This window comes from Peromyscus californicus, unplaced genomic scaffold, assembly GCF_007827085.1.
Source record: "Peromyscus californicus insignis strain IS unplaced genomic scaffold, ASM782708v3 Scaffold_4__1_contigs__length_199733344, whole genome shotgun sequence".
NCBI lineage: Eukaryota > Metazoa > Chordata > Mammalia > Rodentia > Cricetidae > Peromyscus > Peromyscus californicus.
This window is the reverse complement of record NW_026294562.1, coordinates 111751595-111771302: the sequence shown is the minus strand read 5'-3', so window position 1 is coordinate 111771302 and position 19708 is coordinate 111751595. Positions and strand designations below refer to the sequence as shown.

Here is a 19708-nt window from a genome sequence, read left to right as displayed (position 1 = left end):
GCAGTTAATATGTGAAAATTCCCTCTGCTTTATGCTGCTTCACTTCCCTTCTCCCCGACTCTAAAATATTTTCCTCTCATTCCTTCTTCTCATTGTGTCTTGGTCAAGATGGTTGATATGATTTTAGCCCTTATAAAGGAAGCAGCCAACTCATGTCATAGTTCTCCTTTGCTCTTTCCTCTCAGTTTGAACTTTTTTTTATCTTGGGGACAAAACACTGTTTGTATGTACTCTCTGGTTTGTATTGAATTCTATTTCCTGAGACCTTTGGTATTTTACCACTTGGTATTCAAATTGTAACATTTAAACAAATTAAAAATGAACAAAGCATTCTCACTCCAAAAGCCTTTTCTTGCAATTGAAAATACTTTTTTAAAAAAAGACAATACTTAATATCCTACCAAAGGATTTAAGACTTCTTTTTCAAAGTCAATAAATGTGGCTCTGTTCTACCAGATGACCTGGATCAAGATAGCCACCACTGGTGTTTGAATAGTAGAGAAAGAGAAATGGGTAGAAAGAAGTGATCAGGCCAAAGATATAGCTAGAGCCCTTGCCCTAGATTCAATTCCTGTACCACAAAACAAAAGCAAAATCACAGTAGGAGGGTGTGCACACATTCTTGAGGTGCACAAGCATTCATGCAGTTTAGTTGATAACACCTTTTCCTTGTACGATGAAAACTTGCTATATGGTACAGATATTTACTTAGAGGCCCAAGGAGAACTTTGCATATTACTATTAACTTGGAATATAGCAGAATTATCTGTAGAGATAAAAATCCAGGTTCTCCTTCAACTTATATACCAAAAGCTGTTTTTAGGCATTATGTCTATTATTTAAAGAAACATGGCTAAGAAGTAGGTTTTCTCATTCTAAGTCTAGAGAACTCCCCTATATATCTGAACTGGCTGCCATTCTCATCATATCATGCTTAATGTCTCAGCCTGATGCTCAAGGGATGCTTTAAAAAAGGATGTGACATTATTCAAGTTGCATTATTTCCAACATGGATATCATTCATTACATTTTAATGACATGTTTTCTCTTATTTTTATTAGTTCTTTGAAGATTTTGTGTACTGTGCTTCAAGCACATTAACACTCCCCCAACTCCTTTTGGTTTCATCTTGTCTTCCCTTCCTCCCAAATTTGTTCTCTCTCCATCCCCCCCATCTCCTCCCCACCAAATCCAAAATGTGATGTCCTGTATTATTAAGTGTACGGCCTTCTACTGGTCCATGGTCAAAATGGATTAAAGAACACATCAAAAAGTTAAACACCATGATCAAGTCAGCTCCATCCCAGAGATTCAGGGACATTTTGAAATTCATAAATTGACAATGTAATCTACAACATACATAGACTCAAAGAAAGAAACCATGTGATCATCTCATTAGAAGCAGAAAAAACCTTTTTAAAAATGTAATATTCATTCATGATGAAAGTCCTGGAGAATCTAGAAACACAGGGAACATATATCAACATATTAAAGGTAATATACAGCACCCACAGCCAACAGAATTTTAAGTGCTTGAGAGAAACTCAAGCATTTCTACTAAAATTAGCAGCAAGATAAGGATGTCCACAGTCTCCATTCCTGTTCAGTATAGTACTTGAAGTCTTAGCTAAAGCAATGAAAAGCAGTGAAGGAGATCGAAGAGGTACTGAAAGGAAGGAAGAAGTCAAAGCATCTTTGTTTGCGGATAGTATGATTCTTAGCATTGAAGACCACAAAGCCATCTGGAAACTCCTGCAGCTGCTAAACATATTCAGCAAAGCAGTAGGATCCAAAATTAACAAACAGCAGAATTTATTTCTTTTGTGTGCATATATGGGGTTGTGCACAAGACACAGAGCCAATGTGGAAGTCAAAGGACAAATTCTGGAACTAGATTTTCTCTTTCCATTACGTAAGTTCTGGGAATGGAACTCAGGTCATTAGGCCTAGAGGCAGGTACATTTACCCACTGAGCAATCTTGCCAGATCTCATTTTATATATATATATATATATATATATATATATATATATATATATATATATATGTATATATATATGACATATGTATCTTAATATTCATTGTCTCATTTTAAAATGGAGCTGTATACCCAATATATGAAATGGATGCCTTCATTTAAAAAAATAGCATGAAAGAAATGGAACTTACTTTTCTAAGATCACAAAGATCACAAGCAAACACTTATATGTATACCATAAAATAAATCTTAAAAAAACTAGAAGTAAATTCTTGTCAAATGAGTTTAACATAAAGAGGAGAGCTGTTAATGTAAGGGTGGTGAAATTACTGAAGTGACCTACTGAGGGTGGAGCTGCTAGCTCAATCTGTATGTCAAGTGAAAATGAATATATATAATTTAGACTTGCATGAATATGAGATTGGACCAAACGATTTCTATTTCATGTATAAAACTCAAAAACCATGCAAACTGGCTAATTATCATCAGTCTCCATATTAAAAACACATCAGAGATACTGACTATGTAAAAGATATTAAAATGGGGCAGATGTAAAGGTTACTCCTGTCCAAGAATTGCTTGGATGACTTCAATGTCTTGGATTTTCCTAGAGTTGTTGGACAACTGGGATAACATTAGGATAGCATTTCTAGGGGTGTTTTTTGTTCTTGTCTGCCCCCTAAGTCTGGAGAGAGTCATAGTTAACAAACTGCTTTCTTATAACTATTTCTCCTGTGTTCCAACCCTGAAGGAGTAAAAAATCAGGGTAGAGAGGCTAAATTTATTATACTTGATTTTTTTTTTTCATTTTGACTTACTCAGCTAAGATTAGTGTTGGCACTTAAAGTGACTGTCTAAGTAAGAGTGATTATAAAGGTAATGAGGTTGAATTTCTATTCATTGGCAGGGAAAGAACTTTCTCTAATGTGTGAGGTTAAAGAAAAATAGGAGAAACAATAAATATGCTCTATGATTTTTATCTCATGACTCCTGCTTATCTCATCAACTAACTTACAGGGTGAAGCTATTTAACCAAAGTTACAGAGATAGCAAGTATCTGACTATATGTTTTGTGGACTTTAACTGCCTCATGAATAAGGTTGGTTCAATCATAATGGTAGAGGATGCAGCAAAGAGAAATTAAGGAAAACAAGGAATCAGAGCTGATAGGAATGATGGAAAAGCAAAGAAAAATACATAAAAAATTAAAAATGTTAGGATCCATATATAAGAGAGAACATGCCTTTCTGAGTGTAGGTCACCATCCTTGATATAATACTATCCAGAAATATCTATTTTCTTGCATATATCATGGTGGTCTTTTTTAGTTGAATAAAATCTTATTGTTTTGTACATTCACCACATTTTTGTCATCCCTTCATCTGTTTTGGGACAGTCACACTGGTTCCATTTCTTTGCTTTTGTGAATAACACAGTCATAAACATGAATGTACCAGTACCTCAAGGAAGGATATGGAGTTCTTTGTGCAAATGGCCAGCAGTTGTATAACTGAGTCATATAGCAGTTTATTTTTCATTTTTAAGAAGCCTTCATATTGATTTCCACAATGACTATACCAGTTTACACTCTCATCAGCAGTGGATAAGGCTTTCTCTTTGCACACATTCTCACTAGCATTTCTCATCATTTGTTTTCTCAATCGTGGCCATTCTGATTGGGGTGAAATAGAATCTCAAAGTTTTAATTTGTACTTCCCTGATGTTAGGTTGTTCAACACTTAAAAAAAATACTCATTGGCAATTTCTGTTTCATTTTTTGAGAACTATTAATTTTACTAACCTATTTATTAATTATTTTGGTGTGAGTTATTTTTGGTGTTTAATTTTTGTAGTTCTTTATATAATCTTGTTATTAGCCCGCCATCTGAGGTTTAGCTGGTGAATATTTTTCCTTGTCTATATAGACGGTTGTGCTAATATATTACTTTGCTGTACTTATACATATTCATGGTGTATAACTACCTTGGCACATTAAATTAAATCAAAGTAATTAGTATATCTATCACCTTATTTATGACTTTTTCGCATTAGTGATAGTCAAAATCTTCTCTGCTGGCTATTTTGAATATACAACTAATTTTTGAAAGAGAAAATCACCCTACTGTAATGTAGAACACTAGAACTTAAAATACTCCTAGCTAACTCTGTTATTTTGCCATCCATCTTGCACTTATAGCCTTTGGAAACTACTGGTCTATTCCTTACTTATACGAAATCAATGTTTTTAGCTTCTTCATATGAACAAGAACATGCACTATTTGTCGCTCTCTACCTGGCTTGTATCTCTTTATATAGTGTCTTTCAGGCTTAACCTGAGGCTGCAAATTACTGGATGCTATTATATTATTTTTGATGGTAAAAACTATTGCATGTGCATATATGCTATATTTTATGTATCCATGCATTATTCTGTTGGATACTTATTTTGGCTTATTCCATATCTTGACTATTTTGAATAGTGTTATAATAAATATAAATATCTAAACGTACACATATATGCATATACATGTAAACATACAAATATACCTCAGTCATACATATTTATCATTGGCATGCAGCTTTCCTTTCCATTGTTGAGTCATATGGTCAAGTATTCTCTTCTTCTCCTCTTTCTCTTCTCTCCTTTCTCTCTCCCTTTCTTCCTCTCTCTTTTCCTCTTTCTCTCCCTCTCTCTTTTGTCTTCCCCTCTTCCTCGTCCTCCTCTATCTCCTCCCCTCTTCTTCCTCTCACTCCTCTTCCTCCTCCTCTTTCTCTTCATTCTCCCCCTCTACTCTCTCCTTCTCCTTTTATGGTGTTGGGAATCAAACCCAAGAGCTCAAGCACACTAAGGACTATTTATAGTTCTGATTGATGAACTCCTACAGTGTTTTCCGTAATGGCTAAACTAATTATGTTCACACTATATGTAGGACTTCTCCTTTCTCTGTAATCTTCCCAAAATTTGTTATTTTAGTTTTAATAGTCATTCTAACTGGGGTATCTTGTGATATTGATGTACATTTCTCCCCCGCATGATGACAGATGCTGAGTATTTAGAAAGACTCCTTGGATGTTCGTGTGCATGCTTTTGAGATATATTGATCAGGTCATTTGAATATTTTCTATATTTTCTTGTTAAGTTGTCTGAATTCTTTATTTTAATCTGGTTACCAATCCAAATTATTTTTCCATTCTTCAGGTTTTCTTTTCACTCATTTCTCATGCAAAAGCATTTTAGTTTTTTGTAGATTTACTTTGTATGTTTTTGTGTTTGTGGCATGTATGACCAATGTCTGATTTACAATATTTTTGAGGACAATATCCATGTCCTCAAGGATTTCCTGTATTTTCTTCTAATAATTTTTATAGTTTGGAGCCTTATATATAAGTCTCCAATACATTTTGGGCTTTTGTTAATGGTAAGTGATAGGAATTTAGTTTCATTCTTTTGCATATGGGTATCAAGTTTCTATTATCATCGATTTACAAAGCCCCTAGCCCCAGTCACGTGTTCCTGTTTCCCCAATTGAAAATCACTGGCTGCAAATCTGTGATTCATTCCTGAGATGCACATTCTACTTTCTTGAGTTGTGTGTCTGTTTTCATATTAGTACTATGCTGTGATGGCCACTTTATCTGTTTAGTACATTTTAATGTCGTGCGTTATAAAGTCTTCTGCTTTGTTCTCTTTGCTCATGGTTGCTTTTGTTCTTCTATATGAGTTTTAGGATGATTTTCCCTGCTGTGAAGGATATAGTTGGTATTTTGACTGTACTTAATCTGTATATCAATTGGAGTAGTGTGGACTTTTTCACAATATTATGTAGATGTATCCAACCTTCTTATTAAATAATAAACACAGAACCAATGCAAAGAAGAAAGCCAAGAGGTCAGAGCTAAGAGCTAAAACCTTACCCTTCTTCCTGCGGTGGTCCTACCTCTCCGAACCAGAGCTACCCCTGTGTTAAAGTCTTTATATAGAGTTCCTGTCCTGCCTTCTCATTGGTTGTAAACCCAACCACATGACCGCCTCCTCACAGCCTGTCTGTATAGGCCTCCAGGTTTTCCATGATTGGTATTAAGATTAAAAGCATGTGTATCCAATAATGGCTGTATCCCTGAACACACAGAGACTTACCCAGCTCTGCCTACCAAGTGCTGGAATTACAAGCGTACGCTACCACTGCCCTGCTTTCCTATGGCTTGCTAATAGCTCTGACCCCCGGGCAACTTTATTTATTAACATATAAATAATATTTTAATACAAATAAAATATCACCATAATATTAATTCTTTTAATCAATAAACATAGGATATCTTTCTATTTTATTGTCCTTATCAATTTGTTCATCAGTATTTTATAGCTTTAACTGTAAAGGGGCTTTAACTTTACATAAATTTATTAATAAATTATTCTTATCATTATGATAAGTATTGCTCTTTTAAGTTCTTAGACAGCTTCTTTCTTATGGGTTGGTCTGTGTTAACTTCATATCCTACATTTTTTTTACTAATTTCATTCCACATTGTGTTAGCTTTTTCTTTGGTGGACCTTTTTGTTTGTGTATACCAAATCATAACATTTCTATTTTTTTCTGGCTAGATCTTTCAGATTTATACTGAACAAGAGATGGTAAAATGGCCATCTTTGCTTGTATTATATATATTTTTCTGCCACCATTCTTTCCCATCTGATTTTGTTGTTATACATTTCTCATTTTATTTTTAGTCAAGAATAACATTATTTTGTTTAATTTTATAAATTGTGAGTTTTATTACAGGTCATTTTTTATGTAATAGGGCACTTGAATTAATGTTGAATGGTAATAGTATAGTTGATTTCATAGGTTTTTCTTTTTAGATTACAATAGATACTATAATGTCTAGCTTATCTGTTAGCATATACATGACTTTTGAAAAAGTGTTATTTCTACTAATAATATTCAATATAATATAAAGAGTTTAAGATAGCCTATTTTAATATGCAGCTACTATAAATAAGGGCTACTTTGAGAAATAATTTATGGTGGTAAATACGTCTTGACTTAACTTTGCATAATTTAAAAATGTATATTCTGGGGTTGGGCATTGTAGCACATTCATAGAGTGCTTGTGCCTAGCATGCATTTCCTTTCCAGCACTTCAAATATAAAAATGCATATATTTAATCTAATGTCAATACTTACTGATTAAAGTGATTGAAAGGAGCTTTAGAAATGAAGTAAAGGGGTTGGCGAGATGGCTCAGCTGTTAAGTGTTTGTGGCTCTTTTAGAGGACAGCAGCTTGCTTCCCAGCACCTGTCTGTAACTCTCGTTCCAGGGGAACTGCTGCCCTCTTTTTTTTTTTTTTTTTTTTTTTAATTTATTTTAATTTATTTTGCAATACAATTCAGTTCTACATATCGGTCACGGGTTCCCTTGTTCTCCCCCCTCCCGTCCCCCTCACCTTCCCCCCAACGCCCCCCCCCCCCCCCATTCCCATCTCCTCCAGGGCAAAGCCTTCCCCACAGACTGAGGTCAACCTGGTAGACTCAGTCCAGGTAGGTCTAGTCCCCTCCTCCCAGGCCGAGCCAAACAATCCTGCATAGGCCCCAGGTTTCAAACAGCCAACTCATGCAATGAGCACAAGATCTGGTCCCACTGCCTGGATGCCTCCCAAACAGATCAAGCCAATCAACTGTCTCACCCATTCGGAGGGCCTGATCCAGTGTGGACCCCTCAGCCATTGGTTCATAGTTCATGTGTTTCCATTCATTTGGCTATTTGTCCCTGTGCTTTATCCAACCTTGGTCTCAACAATTCTCGCTCATATAAACCCTCCTCATTCTCGTTAATTGGACTCCCAGAGATCCACCCAGGGCCTAGTCATGGATCTCTGCATCCAGATCCCTCAGTAGTTGGATGAGGTTTCTAGCACAACAATTAGGGTGTTTGGCCATCCCATCACCAGAGTAGGTCAGTTCGGGCTGTCTCTCGACCATTGCCAGCAGTCTGTTGTGTGGGTATCTTTGTGGATTTCTGTGGGCCTCTCTAGCACTTTGCTTCTTCCTGTTCTCATGTGGTCTTCATTTACCATGGTCTCCTATTCCTTGTTCTCCCTCTCTTTTGCCCCTGCACAAACATACCCCCCATGCCTCACACATGTGTATGTAAATAAAAAAAGAAATATATAATGTATTATAATTTACATTGCAAACCTGGAAAAATAATGGTAGAAAATGGAAAGATAAAGTTTCAAGTAATATAAATTCAATTATGGACTTGTGTGTCTGATTCACAATTGGTCAGAATGTGATAACTTTCTGGAACTGTTAAGGCACGAATGTAGCACTATGAATACTCTTTGTAGAAGCAGACACTTTGAACTCCTCCATATGCAGCCTTTCAAGGGTTCTATGATGGTAATTTTGTACCTTTTACCAATGCAAATCTCTATTTCAACAATCCATTTCTTTTATTTTTCACCATCACTCTCTGAGTATGTACTCCATCCCACATGGTTTAAACATGCTTGGTTCAGTATGTTAGTTAGTGGTTACAGGCCTTCGTTCTCACACACATATGAGATATAAAATATCTCAATACCTCTAATCTCAATGACATGTAAGCATATTATTTAGCAACATTTTAAACTAAATGTATTATTAAGCTAATTTTACCTGTTCCTTTATACCTTTAGTGTAATAACTAAGCCCCTGAAATTCAATTTATGATGGGCAATTATAGTGCATAAGTTTCTGTTTGTCATGGCAAAGAACAAGAGACAGTGGATGTGTGTCCGATGATTTGCAAAGTAGACATACAGAAGTTCCCAAAAATGTTCACTGTCTAGTGAGGAGAAAAATCACAGAAGGTTTTTCAGCAGTTAACTAAATATAAAAGGTCGTGGACCTGGATATTTTACTGACAGAGATTCAAATCTCTTTTCTGAAACTTGTTTTGTGGGTGTTCTAAATCATGAGGCTTAAACACATGAAACTGATTTTCCTCCACAAAATAAGGGAGTGGTGACACTGATGTCCACCTTACAGGGATTTGTGTGAAGATGAAATGAACTAAAATTTGAAGAGTACTTAGCAGACACACAAACACACACACACACACACACACACACACACACACACACACACACGCGCGCGCGCGCGCACACACACACCCTTTAATAAGCAATAGCTGCTATCATGGTGCTAATTATATTGCCTTTGATAAAGGTGCTGGCCCTGATCTCTAAGTCCATGAAGGTGTTACAAAGACAAAGGTGAGGGCAATCTGCTTAAATGAGGAAATCTGGACACTACCTCTAAAATGCATCTTAAAGGACAAGTACCAACTAGACAAATAGAACAGTGTGGAGGACAGACAGTGTGAGTGGCAGTAGAAAACATGCTCGAAGTCAAGAAGGATTCTAGTCTTTCCTGCTTTCACAGTGAAATGCTCTACATAAGTGTGGGGCAAAAGGGTATACAAAATTGCAGATGACACTAGAAAACGCAGTCGAGAACAACCTGTGCCACTAAAGGTGTGTTAAAGAAGGTATCAGAAACCTTCCTAAAGATTGAAATTTGTGTCAGAACTCAGCAACTCACACTCTGCTTTAGATGAAGATCCTGATATCAGGCAAAGAGATCACAGCGAATTAGATTCATTAAGTAAAGAAGAGAAGAAAAGCACAAAAGATAGGAATTTTGTTCACAGGCGATTAAAGGAGTAAAAGAAACCAAAACATGATTGAAGATGCTATTTTGAAATTGTTTTTTGCACCGTTTTCTGCAAACCAAATTGCATCATGGTGTATCTGTTGCCAAAAAGTGAGCTGGACTGAAAATACAAATGCTCTCAATTTAAGATCAGCCATTGGAAATAAAAGAAAATGCAGACAAAATAATGAAAACACTTTAATGCTTATAGATAAGTACTATTTGGGGACGGTTTTAATAAGCAAATGTTTATTTTAGTTGCTTAGAATATTCTCTTGGATTCTACATACATAAATTTCAACCCACGTTTTCCAGTTGCCATAACAACTTGATGCATTTGTTCTCTTGTGTCATTTTTTTATCACATTTTTTTTAAACTTTGGTTGCTATGATAACATGGTATAGTTGTTAAATTTATTCTATTCACATTTTTTTTCTACAGGAAACTGGTGATTTGCTTTTATTTTTCTCCAAAGAAGCTATATTACAGAAGAGTAATAAAGAAAATAGTGGCCTAAATTAGAATTCAAATTTATATTAAAGATTTAATTATGTGCATTGATTTATGCCTGAATAGTGTAACATCCGTGCGACACGTAAGATGCCCAGTGATGATTTAATTCCATTCAGAAGATAGGAACTAATATTTACTCTACCAAATAAGGAAAATGGGTGGTGTGCATTGTAGATGAATCTCCAAGCATGACTTCAACCAGGAAATGGCTTAGAAATGTCAGGAAATACACCAAAAACTGTCATTACTGGTTCCCTTGCTAATCATCTTGATTCTTTAGAAAACTGGTGCTTATTTATTACAATGAGGAAAAGTTTTGGTTAAAAATCTCCACTCTGTGCTTCCCTGTTCCTGGGAAAGGGGCTGGAGGAATCTCTTACCAGATTCCTCTTGAAGAGAAGAATTAGATAATGGGACAATATAAAGCTATATAAAAATTTATTTCTGTTTATTCAGTCGATTCTTGCTGTTTCCTCTGTTTTGACTGTTCTTGGTGGCACTTTAATATCAATAAAGTTGTATCACTTAAAAATAGTTTTACAAGCTTTGTTGAGGAACATGCCAAGGTATAAGGGAAAAGGCTACAAGACTGTGACTATGACACTTGTTGAGACTCTAATAATGACTAACTGTGCAATTCATGGGAATTATTTATCTGCTCATTTTTGGCCGAACAGCTATTATGGGAAATAGGAATGAAAATAATTGACTCACAGATTTTTTTCAATAGGATATATATATATATATATATATATATATATATATATATATATATATATGTATGTGTGTGTGTATTCTATATACACTATTGAGATAGTTAATCTTGACTGTCAACTTGTCATGGCTTAGAATCATCATGGAAATGAATTTCTGGGCTTGTCTGTGAGGCATTTTCTAGATTAGGTTTTTGAGGTAGGATGATCTGCCCTAAATACTAGATGTACCATCCCACCAGCTGAATTCCTGTCTACATATGAAGGAGAAAGTGAGCTGAGTACTAGCATTTGTCAGTCTGCTTTCTGACTAAGGATGCAATGAGACCAGCTGCCTCTAGCTCCTGCTGTCACGGCTTCCCTACCTTAAGGGACTGTACCTTTAAGCTGTGAGCCAACAGAAACCCTGTATCTTAAGTTGATTTTTACCAGTATTTTCTCATAGTAACAAGAAAAGTAAGTAATACAGTTATATGTGAGCATTCAAAAGGCTATGACCATGCTTAGCATGTAAGGTTCGGAATGCATCTTCCTTACCCCTTTCTACATTTCCTTCCATCGAAGGTCAATGAGAGAGGGCAAGGAGTGGGGGAGGTCTAGCTGAAGTAATGAGGCTATCTCTAGGACAGCCACTTCACAAGGAGTGTGTCTACTTTGGACTTAATTTGAACAGGAGCTGTCTCTCATCACTCCATCTGTCCAAAAGAATAAAGCAGTAGAAAACCATTATATTGGGGTTACCTTGACTTTCTGAGAGTATTTGTGTTAGAGCATTGACCTCATCACAGACAAATTTCATAGACTAAAAAAAAAAATACTCTCGGCAGAGGCTTTGTTGTCAGAACTGGAGACAAATTTGGCTTTTTAAAGGATAATTGGGGGAAAAATCTAACTTTTCTAAGCCTCACAAGACATAATAAATGCAAAATATCTCCAACAAATGTTTGTCCTTAGTATTGGACTGTTATGACTGATAAGGGCATTGAATGGCCATCCAGAATTTTAGGAGCTTAGCTAAGTTACCTGGTAACCGAGGCAGACTTCTGGTTTAGCAGGAAAACAGAAGGATTCAGAACACAAGAGTGCTCAGAACTGATGATTCTGGGAACACTGAATCTTGGACTGAGGACAGTGAGGCAAATGTTTGCTGTCCTCAGCCACCTGTGTGTACGAGTGTCCTGATATTTTGATAGGCTGGGTTATGACTGACTCCAGAAATGAGTGCTGTGCTCTATATTGGAGTGACAAGTGTTTTCACTTGAGGGAGTAGGGAGCCTGGAAGTGACAGCGTTACTGTGATCCTGTTCCTTCTTGATGCCTAAAGCACTCTCCAGTAATGAGCTAGAGCACTGGGGGAGATGCATGACTCTGGGAGGCCACTAGGGTGTCATTTAGAACCTCTCTGCTGGAACAATGGAGTCATATAAATTTCAACCCACATCCTCTAGTTGCCATGGTAACTTGATGCACTTGCCTTGAAGTGTCTTTTGTGTCTTCCGACCCTTTTGCTTTCTTTTATATTTTTAATCATCAGGGTTTTTATTTTGCCAGTAATTTCCTTAATGTGGCTGTGGCTTCTTACCCTCCTATTTCCCTATTCCTCCAATTTCTGAATATGTTGCCAAGGAGCAATTTAAAGCTGAACATAATAGTTGCATATATGTGTTCACACATTCCTGCTGTGCCTGTTAGTCAGCAAGTCAGCCTCCTTCCTGCTTGCCAGCCTTCTTGCAGTCACCTCCCCCCTCTCCACACCACCAAGGCAGACAATTATCAGAAAACGGATACATTGCTAAAGCTGTTCAGTGTTTAAAAAATAGCTTGTGTGTCTTAAACAAAAAAACATTATATAGTAAGTGGTCCTATTGTAGAGCAATTAACTGGTTTAGTAATTTTTTTTTTTTTGCATTTGATATGTGGTAGTCTGAATAAAGAGTATGATTGTCATTGCATTCCTTTCCTGTACTTGGTCACTTGAAAATTTTTAGATTATGAGGACAATGTTTCAAGGTATAGAGAACAAGGTGCTTTGGGTTTACATTCAGACACTGTCACTTCTTAGTTATTCAACCATGGGCAGGTTAATCACACCAAGCCTCATACTAAAATAACTAAAGTAGGCTTTCAAAATAATAACATAGGCTCACTTCAAAGATACTTGTTATGGATGAGTTGAGATAACATAGAGTACTTAGAACAAATATGTTCAGGACATTATAGATATTATAAACATTGATTCCTTCACCCAGGAAACTAAGCGCAAGCATCAATGAATAGTCTGCAATTAAATCTTTAACTTATTAGATGCATATGTATCTTCTTCATCATTATACCCTTCTCCACATCAAAGAGTTGAGGCAAACATGCAAATACAGATTCCAATGCTATCACCTTATTTGAATGCTAAAAATGTGAAACGTGCACATGGAAGAGCAGAGGCATTTTCTGGAAGTTGCCCCAGAAACATGACCACTTGTAACATTCAAGTTAGCCTCCAAACTTCTGGGAGTAAACCTAGTTCAACATTTCAAACTAATAGGATATTTAGAAACTGTTCTTATCTATGGTAGGACAGCACTGACCGTCTCACCATAAGATCCTCCTTTTGTAGAAGAAGTGTATTGTTATATAAAAATGTTTAAGCAGGAACATTAGCAATGCTGGAAAACATTGAATGCAGGCATAGGATTCTTGCTAATGTGTGCGTGCTGTAACTGCAGTGCATTTGTATTCGGTGCTGACAGTGAAGAGAATAACAAGACAGAAACAAAATTAAATTTTAAAAGAACTACAGTTATGTAACAGGGCAACTGCTCTGTCGAAGTATCAAGCCCTTCAGAGAGGAAGTCACAGAAGATTAAGCAAAATTGAAGGAGATCACACAGAAAATTCTTGAAGGAATAATCTCTATGTTACAGTAATTTAGAAATATAATTTCAAGTAACAAGAAAAACAAACATGAAAGAAGAGATACATTTTTTTCATTACTGTGGCTAAAAGGTGCAGTTCTAGATAAAAGTTCTTGGATTACATTCAATAATTTTATATCATCGAATAATTCTCACATATTTCATAGATTCATTATCAAATAATGTTTCCTTGAATAATTGAAGAATTATCTGTTTGATTACACTTCTGAAAAAGGATGGTTTTTAGAATTGAATTAAACCAAATTAGAATTGCTCTTGCCTTTTTGGGGTAAGTAATTCGACCTTAATAAGCTTTTGTTTCTTTGTCTGGAGCAGAGAAACTGAATTCTGCTCTGGGTTCTGCAGTGACACTCTAGGAAGCATGGACAAGACTTCTCCCTGTTGACTTGTCTCTGCTGTAACATGATGGAGTGGTTTGCAGGCGGCAATCTCCAGGGTGTGGCTGTGCCGAAGTTCCTAACTCTGTGTTCTGTTTTGTGCTGATGAGATCCCCATGTTTCTACAGCTAGGATAGTTATTTCCAGACTTTTTTCAAAGCTACAATTTAGATTGGATAAAAAAAAAAAAAATCAGATCCCGAAAGTAACACAAGAGGGCAGCTTGTAAGGATTTGGGCTTTTTGCTGCACTTTTAGAAAGCAGGCAGCTACTCAGTCCTCAGGAGCTGAGTCTGTCAGAAAGCTAGGAAAGTATGTTCATTCTGTATCCCACTTGGCTGCAGCGAGGAGTTTGTGGTTCTGGTTATCTTCTGTAACATCAGTGTTCATATGCCTTGTAATAGGCCCTGTACAAGAGCTACTCAAAATGTTTAATAATCACACCTTATACCTTAGAGTGGTTGGTCTATGCAAACACACAAACTTGACTTGGAGGGTGGGACACACACACACACACACACACACACACACACACACACACACATGTTTTTAACTGGTGAGATGGCTCAGTAGTTAAGAGCATGCACTGCTCTTACTGAGGACCCAAGTTCTGTTCTCAGTCCCAATTTAGGCCGCTCACAACCATTTATGACTCTTGCTCCAGGGAATCTGCTGTCCTCTTCTGTCCTCTCTGGGTAGTGCACTCACTTATATACCCCTCCCCCTCAACCCATACACATAATTAAAAATAAAAATAAAATCTTCACAAAATTATCCTTTATTTTTTTTATTTTTATTTTTATTTTTTTTTGGTTTTTCGAGACTGGGTTTCTCTGTGTAGCTTTGTGCCTTTCCTGGAACTCGCTTTGGAGACCAGGCTGGCCTCCAACTCACAGAGATCCGCCTGGCTCTGCCTCCCGAGTGCTGGGATTAAAGGCGTGCGCTACCACCGCCCGGCTATTTTTTTTATTAATTTATTTATATGATGAATCAGCTTAAAGTTGGCAAATACATATTTTATAATGCAAAGGATGTCTGTATTAATAGTGTATAATCAAATAAATTGAGGAAATAACTCTGTAAGAAGAACAGTCTGGGATGCTGGGTTGAAAGTACTAGAGAGATGTTTCTGAGCAAAGGGTCTTACAGAAGTAGTTAATGATGTGACATAAGAGAAAGTGGAAAGGAAGGAAGAGATGGAAGTTAGAGTGTATGCGAATAGTGAGGATGGGAAGGTCTTTGATGAGTTTCCTTAGTTCAGTATTCAGTAAAGAAAGGCTAGTGTTGAGGTTAAGGCAGAAGTCACAGACTGGCTGCCCTATGTCAGCTGTAGCCCAGTATTGTATTATTTCTGGCGATTTCCATGATAGTTTCACATGCTGTTTTAAAATGTACACTCATTGTCAAAAACAAAATTTCAACAGAATTTATATAATAATCCAGTTGGCTTTCATTGGGTATGTACGTAGTGGTCTGCATCCCACTTGTGAAGTACAAAAGTGCTTTGGTAAGTGAATAGAGGGTCTGGGCTTACAGACAGAAAAACAAATGAAGGAAGCAGGTCTGGGATCAAACATCAGGCCAGTAAACTGAGAGGTTTTTTTTTTTTTTTTTTTTTTTTTTGGTTTTTTGAGACAGGGTTTCTCTGTGTAGCTTTGCACCTTTCCTGGAACTCACGCTGTAGCCCAGGCTGGCCTTGAACTCACAGAGATCCACCTGGCTCTGCCTCCCGAGTGCTGGGATTAAAGGTGTGAGCCACCACTGCCCGGCTGAGAGTTATTTTCTGTACATGGTTTAAGCAGGGAACACTTTATCATGGAACCTGAGGTGGAACAAATCACCTTACCCTGCTGGTGAGTCTCCTGTCTTTTTGGAAGATTGGCCCACGTTACAGTTCTGCATCATTTTACTTCATGTAGAATGAGGGTGTTCTGTCAGGTCTAATGCAGCAGCTCAGCCAGAAATGAAGACCACTTGAAACTTTTTACTTCCTATTGTGAGTGCTTGAAAAATCAGGAATTTCACATAACAGTAAGACCATCCAAGTTTGCTCAGCAGCTCCAAACATCTGAACATGGGACTTGAGTTTCTTCTCCATAGCAAATGCATAGATGTGAGTAGACTACACCTATTGGGTAGAATGCTTACATCTCTTTTGCTAAGGAAGTACTCCTTATTTCAAAACATGTCTAAACCTGGCTCACTTGCAATAGCTTAACATTTCAGCATGTAGATCATAGCTTTGAAATTAGCATGTGTCATAATTACCTCAAATGCTCTACCTCACAATATCTAAGCTTTGTATGTGGAGATGCTCATATCCAGTAGAGCTATGAGGCCCACTTCTTACAGAAATTCTTTAGTATATTTAGATGAATATGTCTTATTCTTGTTCCTTTTAGAGTGGGAAAACTTTCATTTCAATCTTTCAGGTTTGTGTGTTTATGTATATGTTTGACAACTTGTGGGAATTGAGTCAGTTCTCTCTGCCATGTGGGTTCTCAAAGATGGTACTTGGGTATTAGACAGCACATACTTGAGTCAGAGGGCATAAAGAAATCAATCTGCTACTGATCTAGAGTCTTCATCCTTGTTGGCTAGCTTTCATAGTTCTGGAAAGTGGCATGCATGCTACACGGGGAGAAAAATAATCATCAATCTTATCCATCATGATACCTACAAGTTACAACAATGACCAGTCTGACAAGATATGGCCACTGGTTCAATAGTGTCAGGAATATTATGGGAGCAACCAGCTACTTTCTGAATGGATTAGGGGCTACTCTACAAGTTGGAACGCATGCCTGGCACTGTTGCTGATGTCAAGAACATATGGGTAGGTAGGTTTAGGCTCTAGTGGAAAACCTACTGCTATTATTCTGCTAAACGAACATAATATTGAACCAATTCCTAATAACTTATTGTACTTAGATGGTTGTTAATAAGAAGATCCACAACTGGTGAATATACAGAGAACAAGAGATTTCAGAGTGCTCATACCTAAATGAGACATCTATATCACAACTCACTAACCAAGGCTCAGAGATCATCATAGAAGAGGGAATGTAAAAAGTGTAAGAACCAGAAATGGTAGTTGACTACAGTGAAATAATGTGTTATGGACACAGCAGAACAATTGCATGAATTAACTCACAGTGATTGTGTCAGCATGCACATGACTATGCAAGATGAAGTCAACCAAAATCCTAGTACAAAGTCCTACTACTAGCTGAGGCACTAGTGGCAATCAAAGGCTTCTGGGAAAAGGAGTCAGTTTTCTTTAAGCATGACATCTCTGAAAAGCTACTCATGATCCAGTAGATGTCCCTCATGGTCATATTGACAACATGAAGTGGACTCTGTGGTTTAAAGAAAAAAAATACATGAAATTGGGTGGGAATAGTAGTTAAAGGGATGAGGGAGGATTTGGAAGGAAGAATACAGAGGAGCAGAACTGATCAAAACACATTATATCCATGTATAAATTCTCAAAGAATAAAACAAGAAAAAATATTTATCGTGTGCATGTGCGTGCATGCGTGCATGTGTGTGTGTGTGTGTGTGTGTGTGTATGTGTGTGTGTGTGTACATGTACATGTGCATGACATTGTAATGTGTGAAAGTCAGAGGAAACTTGTAGAAGCCAGTTCTCTCCTTCTACCACATGGAACCCAAGGATGGAACTCAGGTTGTCAGGCTTGGCAGTGAGCATATTTACCATCTGAGCCATCTAGTCTACCCTTTAGTCTTGGTCTTAATCTTTGTCATTCTTAAATCTGAAATCAGTAAAACATTGGAGAGAGTGGTGATGAAGTGAGGACAAGGTAGCTCTGCAACTATCAGCAGAACACATTTGCCTTCACCGTTGTACGTAGACGCCATGATGGCGTTTTTAGTTAAGAAAGGTGTCTCTAGTGTTTGTGACCCACTTGAAGTCTCCTATGATTATTAGTGCCATTAAACTGGCAATCTGCAGAGTAGTAGGTAAAGGCTACTACTACTCTTTAGGGCCATGGACTATATAACAAGTTGGGACTTCCAACCTGACTATATAACTCATATGAATGTGCCCATTAAGTGACGAGACTTACTGGAATCAAGATACTGATTGATTTTAGAATGTATGTTTGTACGAAATTCCATAAAGAAATGTATCAATTTGCATGCTAAAGTTAAAAAAGAATTATAGGAGAACATCCACTGTAGTAATCCATCATATGAAGTCTTGACAATGCAAACTGCAGGGAAACCAGATAAGCAGTTGTGTGGAATTAAAGCCCTGGAAAAGAGCTATAGAGAATGGCCTTTTGTCACAAAGTGTTATGGATACTTACTGTGGCAGAAGTTTCATAGAATGTATACTTATCTTTAAAATATTCTCATATTAATTCATTGAGAATTTCATGCAGTGTATTTTGAACATATTCACTCCCTCAGTGCCCCTCTCCACTTACCATCTCCACTCCCCATCTTTTCCTACTTAACTTTGATATTACTTCCTTTTCTTTTTTCCCCCAATCAAGTCCAGTTTGTGTTTCCCAACTAGTTTTGTGATTGGTGCCTCATTTTTTGTGTTCAGCTTACCAGGGGTCACATTGTTAATGAAAACTGACTCTCTTCCAGTTTAGCTCCTCAGCTAATGCTAGGATCATGTGTCTATCTTTTACTCTCTATACTGGGATTTTGTCTGACTGGAGCCTGTGCAGTTTTTGTGCATACTGTCACAATGGCTGTGAGTTTATGTGTTTATTGGATATAAATTATGCATTGACAAAATTTACTTCCCTTAAAAAAAAGGATGATGACTGAGCTGTATCTCCAGCATTGACCCTGGTGTTATCACCACACACATATTTAGAAACACATATGGCATCATAGACTGAGCCTAGGCCAACAAAGGAACTCTATGATTTAGACACAAAGGTGTAGATAAAATTCTAAACAGTCTTAGTAAATAAGAAACAGAGCCAAATATAGAGGTAATAGCCAAAGAGATCAGAGAGCCACAACTACCTTATCTTACCACCTCGCTTCTGTCGCTTCCCCAAAGAGAACTTCTTCCTGTCTGACATGTTTTTATTGCCTTTCTGTTCTGCTTTCTCATTGGCTCTAAGCCCAGCCACTTAACTTCTTCATCACTGCCTGTCTATACAGACCTCCAGGTCTCTATGGTTGGTACTGGGATTAAAGGCGTGTGTCACCACGCTTGGCTGTGTCTTTACCACACAGAGACTCTGCCTACCATGTGATCAGATTAAGGGCATGTGCTACCACCCACCGCTGGACTTCTGCTTAATGGCTATTTGACCTCTGATCTCCAGGCAACTTTATTTATTAACATACAAATAAAATATCACATTTCATCACAAATAAAATATCACCACACAAAGGAAATCCTAAGTATCTTCATTTCATTGAGCCTAATATTTCTTTAATAGAATTTTTGCTTGTTTTAGACTTTCATACTTGAGTACAATATTTACATCATTTCCACTCACACC

At 37.1% G+C, this 19708-nt stretch overlaps 1 protein-coding gene across 13 annotated transcripts in view; it reads left to right on the top strand.

Moving 5' to 3' along the window:
- Nucleotides 1-19708, top strand: part of Dlg2 (discs large MAGUK scaffold protein 2) — a 1877153-nt gene that overhangs the window by 299286 nt on the left and 1558159 nt on the right. The gene's annotated exons all lie outside the window — the stretch shown is intronic.